General features: G+C 44.5%; 1 protein-coding gene across 2 annotated transcripts in view; it reads left to right on the top strand.

The window, feature by feature from the left end:
- Nucleotides 1–744: 744 nt before the first annotated feature.
- CDK17 (cyclin dependent kinase 17) overlaps nt 745–6000 on the top strand; it is a 91975-nt gene continuing 86719 nt past the window's right edge. The window contains exon 1 of one of the 2 annotated variants that reach the window (XM_057425105.1): nt 745–1057. The gene's annotated coding sequence lies outside the window, so the exon portion shown is untranslated. The remainder of the gene's footprint in view (nt 1058–6000) is intronic. The other variant, XM_057425114.1, reaches the window with a different exon arrangement.

Genomic DNA, 6000 nt, shown 5'->3' with positions numbered 1-6000 from the left:
GGATGAATGCAGGAGACAAAGAAAGAAAACACCGCAAGAACATGGAAGGGATGAGTTAGAAATCGACCTCAAAAGCCACAGCTTCCCTTAGCTTCAGTTACTGACTTGCCAGCCGGCGCGTGGGGGAGAGCAGACGCATGCTACCTCACAGATCAGCTAAATCACCAGCAAACCCAAAAGGAACCACTGCCAGGAGCCGGAACACACGAGGCGAACAAACGCCCCCTCCCACAGTGCTCTCCCCGAAACCGCCCAGGGACACCCCCGGCGGGCAGGGCCTCCGGGCGGCCTCCCGAGCCTCAGCAGCCTCCGCTGAACGAATCCACTTCCTCCTGCGAGAGGCCGCTGAGAAGAGAGCAGCAGCGCCCCCCTCGGCTCCGCCGTCGGCAGGGTGGGCAGCCCAAGGAAGGGCTGTGACACGAGCCCCCCCGCCGTCACCCGAGACATTCCCCACGGCGCTGGCTCCGCGCTCCGCCTTAAACTTCCCCCGCCCCCGGCCGGGCCACCCCGCTGCATCCGCAGGCACAGGCTCAGCTTGTGCAGGAGCCGCTGCGGCCGCTAGGTGTCGCCAGTGCCCGGGCCTGCCCGCCGGCCCCTCCTGCGCTCTGGCGGGGCTTGCTCAGTGCGAGTCTCCGCGCTGCGAACGGGCGGAGGCGTAAGCCGGCGGCGGAGACGCGCAGCGCGGCCCGGCTTGGCTCGGCTCGGCCTGGTCTGGCCTCGCACACCTTTGCAGCCCGGCCCCGCTGACTCGAGGCCACCCGGACAGCTCTCAACACCTCCAGCGGGTCCCGAGCACGGCCTGCGGCTGCTTTCCGTCGGCGGGGAGCCGCGGCAAGGCGAAGGCTGCGGCGGCGGGGGGAGCAGCCATGTTGGAGCGGGGAATAAAGTGACTTTCCTCGGGAGGGAGCGCGGCCGGCGGCCCGGCGGAGGCTCTCGGGGCAGCGAGGGAAAGGGGGGCTCGGCTCCCGGCGGCCGGATACGGCTGCTGGGCGGAGGAGGAGGGGAAGAGAAGGGGGAGAGGAACCGCCCCCGGACTCACGGAGCCTCGGCGCTGCTGGTGAGTTATAGCTGCTCATTGTCTCCCAGCCCCGGGGTGCGGGTTCGGCCCGCAGGGCCGTGGGGGGCCTCGGCCTGCGAGTGCGTGGGACTCCGCGTTGGTGTGAGATGAACCGCTGTACCGGGGACAGGGGGAGGGTGATGGGAGCTGGGGCGGGAGGCGCCCTGCTGGAGGGCCGGGGGGTACCAGGGGAGTCCTCTGAGGGAGAGGGTCGGGGCTGGCTGGACTGCTCTGCCCCTCCATGCTGGGCTGTGGGGGATTTCCGTTGCCCGGTGGCGGCTGGGAGCGGCTCCGCCGGGCCGGTGCCGCGGCTGGGGGCAGCTCGGGGAGGCTGAGCTCGGTCTGCGGGGGGAGCCGAGGGAAGCCAGGTCTGAGCCGTGAGCCGAGGCTGGTAGCCGGTGGGCACCGCGGAGTTTTTTGGTGATCCGGTGTTGGTAACCGTCCTTTCCCCACTGCCTCCTCCCCTTCAAACGAGACTGCTTTCTCCTGACAGCTCTTCTCGCAGCCTCCGCAAGTATGACACATTCGCTCTTATCGCAGGTCTCCCGTCTTCCCCCCCTGCAAACCCAAAATGTGTAGGTTTCTGTGCATGGCATAAGAGGTTTTGTGCCCCCAACTTCGAGTTCGTAGATTACAGGATATGTGAACATTTGCTGACCCTGAACTTCTGTGAACTCCTGTCCTCCCTCCCCTTCCTCTCTCAGATATGTAATGGCTTGAGTCCAGTGAGAGGAAAATGGTTCTCCTCTCCAAAGGACAGAAGGAATTAGGTGACATTGGGTGTATTTTCTATTTCATGGAATTTTTCACGCCCACCGGTTCCAGTACCGTGTTCAGAGGAGTGGATTAGCTGCTACGTTAGAGGAATGCTGACCTTGATCCCCTTTGTCTTTATTGCAACAGTTTCGGTAGCTGGCTGGAGTTGTTCTGAACTCATTGCCTGTCTCTGGCACTTCGCTAATGGTGGTAACAGTATTAGGGGTGTTGTAAGGGAAATAGGGTTGAAGTATATCATAATCCAAACTCAGTAATTTTAAAAGCATCAATTTAATTTTTTATATATATATTATTTTTTGTTTTGGTGAATATATATTTGTTTTCTTTTTTGTAATTTAACAGATCGATAGCAATTTTCTCGTAGCAATCATGGCATAGATATGAGAAGAGAAAGTCTGGTTTGACATTCTTCCATTCCCCCCACCCTACCTCCTTTTTTAATTGTATTAATTGAACAGGATACTAGATGACCAAAGGTTAAATACTTGGAAGATGTGGGTCAGAATAATATATTTGTGAAATTAGACTTGGTACCAAATTCGGTTTGTTTTCTTGTTAGAATTGGGTAAAAGTGAAGTAGGTGATCTGGTATTATAAGTACTTAAGATGTTAAATTGCCATATTGCTTTGTTGTAGAAATTCTGTATCCTCATATGCCGCTCTTGTTATTTATATCTGCACTTAAGTAAATGATGTGAAACTTGTTTTAAGTAATTAACACAGAAGTAACAGACCTGAAAACATAAAAACATATGTTTGAAATGCATAGTGAAAAATTTCCTTAAAAATGATTTATACTTGAAAGAACAAACTGAATTTACTTCTCCAACATAGAGAAACCATTATAATGTTACTTTGGCATTAAAAGGACCACTTAAATTTGAAAGATGAAAGCATCTTCATGGTATTATTTAAATACTGCTTTGACTGTAATGAGTCTTTAGGAAGGATCTTTAAGAAGCATAACGCAGTAAAGTTCATACTTTACATTTGCATATTGTGTGGTGTACCCTGTCTTTACCGGGGCTGGAGCTCTACACAGATCAGTAGGTGGGGTCTGCCTACATCTGTACTGAAGAGTGTGCAAATTGGAGCCTGTGTTGTCTGAAGAAAATTACAGTTTGAAAATGGCAAGTCATTTATTTTAAGCTTGGCTGAGGATGTAGTGCATTTTTCATGTGTAAAATGCCACTAACGTGTAGTGAAATACTTGATTTATGATTCCAAATATAAGTAGATTGAGAATAACTGAAAACTAGAACAGGGCTGTGTTTTTGCCCTGAATGGCTCTGGCTTCAATTTCGGTCTAACACTGCAGTGTGAAAATATGATACAGCTTATGACATGGATGTTAAGATGTTCTCTATGCCTGTGTTATTTTTACAATGTGGAGCTCTTACAGTAAAACTGTGCAGAATGTTTTTGGATGGCTTACTAACATACAAAGTCTTCCTCTTTCTTAAATGCCTATGTGCCATTGGAAAAAAATAAGAATGTTTCACTAGTCTTAAGTTTTGGTTCAGTACCATATATTTGAGCAATTGCACCTAAAAACTGCTTCGTTGGAGGCTGATTCCATGAACAGTCTGCATTAAAACCTTTCCATGAATTTGCTCTTTACCCGTTTTTCACATTTAATGAAAGCTGTTGATATTTCACATAATGATCCGCTTTTATTTGTTGGCCTAAGGGTGTGTCTCTATTGAATGCATAATCTAGTGCGCTGTGAAAATGGACTAGATCATGTCTAAAAATCAAGCTAGAAAAGCTTTGTTATTATTCAGCATAAACTCTCCAGTTGTGAACTAAATGTTGCTTATAGTTCTAAAGTTATGGGCATCTTCAGCTCTTAGCTGCATGCTTTTCAAAACCTGCTTTTTTATTTTTTACAGCAAGCTCTGAATACGTATCAGATACAGCGGCTGGACACCAGTCTAATCAGTGGCACTTCAGAATTTGATATAAAACAATACTCAACCACTTTAGCATGTAAAAATGCTTTTAAAATTCTAAATGTTTCCCTGAAAGCTATGCTTCACAGCTAAAGACCAGACTAAACCAGTGTATTGCTAGTGATCATTGTCTTTTTTGCAATGCACATAATTATCACTATGGATTTTTCCTTCTGCATGTAAGAACTGGATTCTCCCCCCCCCCCTTCACATGCTGATGTAGAGATTATCTTGGATGTTAGAGGTAAAAGCATTTTATGTTTATATGTTTTGATCACTAGGCAATAATTTTCATTTACTTTTTAAAAACCTGTAAAAATTCTAAATCTGGGGGATTTTTAATAAACATATTAAGTGTTTTATATCCTGCTGTAGTTACCTCTTGGGGCCTAGGAATGCTTTTTCCTATGAAGCAGGGGAAAACAGATACTGCTTCCTCCAGAAATATTAGATGACCAGAAATGCTCACTAATGGTGTGGGATGTTTTCTTTTTTGTGTGTATTTTGTGAAGAGTCATGAAACACTCTTGACAGCCTCTTTCTGAAAAGTGGCAGTTAATGCTTGTTCAGGCAAATGACTACTTACAGTTCTGTATTGAATACAAATCCAACACATGCACACTCTTAACTGACCCAATGGATTGGCAAGTCTTCCACAGTTGGTGGTTTCCTGAATTCATTTTAGTTGCAGTGTCAACTTCAGAGTTCAGTAGAATTGGCCAATTAAAACATCTACAAACAGCGATTCAAACCTTGATCATTTAACCACTGATGTTGATAGTCACAAGGAATGAACAAAACTGGAACTTGAACTAGTTTGCAAACTTGGAGCATAGATGCATAGATTGGGTAATTTGCATCAGACCAACTTTTCATACATCCATCAGTCCTTGGATAATAAGGCATTTGCCACTTCCTTGGAGATCATTATACTCTGTATCTGACTGTATTATAAAGTAACTGTAGACACACTGATACTGGAAATCATTGAAACTGTGTTTTACTGGCATGTTTGGGCTTTTGTGGTCTAGTGCCTGTTTTAAAAGGATTAGAAATTTCCTTCAGGAGGGAACATCAGGTTATTGGGGGTGCTATATATAAGCATGAATATTGGAGAAAAAAGAAACGTGTGAGTAGCATTGTTAAAAAATGCAGCAGCAGAAGAAATAACTGTCAAATAATGTTTTAATTTTTCGTGTGAGGGGGCAGATTTAGGCATAATGGTTTTAAGAACAGTGAAAATGCTAACTTCATAACTTTTTAAATAAACACTCAAAGGCTTTGAATTTCAGGCCAATTTTCTGCTTTTGTCTGTAATACCTTGACAATAAAGTAAGCTGTAGAACAGTTTCATCCTAGTTTTGATTGGGACCTTTTTTTTTTAATCTTTTCTGGAACATATAGTTGTGCATATATTATGATGAACAAGGCTGTGTTATACGAGAACAAACAAACGACATGTCTTTCATTTACATTCCTAGCTACAGTTCTTGCCTGACTTGGTATTTTAGGTTGATCTTGCTATAAGTATCTTGCATAAGTGAACGTTACTTTGTGCCCTCTCATTGTATTTTAATTATAATCTGTACCTCTTAATTGTACTCCTTTCTCTGACTGCTGCTGTTTTAAAGGCTTGCTAGAGTTGCATGATGGTCTCTGATTTTTAACATCTGTGCTTTGTCAGCTTCACTGAGGGTACTTGCATCCTTTCAGTTTGTGTTAAAGTTGTGAGGATCAAGACTTTGTGCTCAGTGGATTAGGGCATTTTGCTAGCATGTAGCTGTACTGATATATGATAGTGATCATATATAGTGGCATAAACTCCAATCTTCTTTCAGAAATGTCTCTTTACAAGTATTTCTGACCTCTTACTTTTACCTTACCTATATGGAAGTATATTAATTTATTTACATTTTGTTCCAGTATATGTAAGACTTTTTTTTATGCAGAAGTCATTAAAGGTAACATTTAATGTGGCATACAGTAATGGGTGCTAACTGGTGTTCACTAAAATAAAGATCATTGGAAAATACAGATTACTGAGAATTATTGAAGAATATTACTAGTAAACCCATTGTCCTGTAATTGAGAAAAAAAAATGGGTTCAAAAGTTACAGTGGCCTATAGGATTAAAGAAGCCAATTTTTTTAAAATTTAAGAAGTTGAAATTAAGTGAATATGATTGATAAGGGAAGCTAAAGACTGAGGAAAACA

Source organism: Pezoporus wallicus, unplaced genomic scaffold (genome assembly GCF_028554395.1).
Source record: "Pezoporus wallicus isolate ANWC-B61680 ecotype Strahan unplaced genomic scaffold, APGP_CSIRO_Pwel_v1 scaffold_3294, whole genome shotgun sequence".
In the NCBI taxonomy this organism is placed as follows: domain Eukaryota; kingdom Metazoa; phylum Chordata; class Aves; order Psittaciformes; family Psittacidae; genus Pezoporus; species Pezoporus wallicus.
The sequence above is the reverse complement of the archived record's forward strand: the minus strand, read 5'-3'. Positions and strand labels throughout refer to the sequence as shown.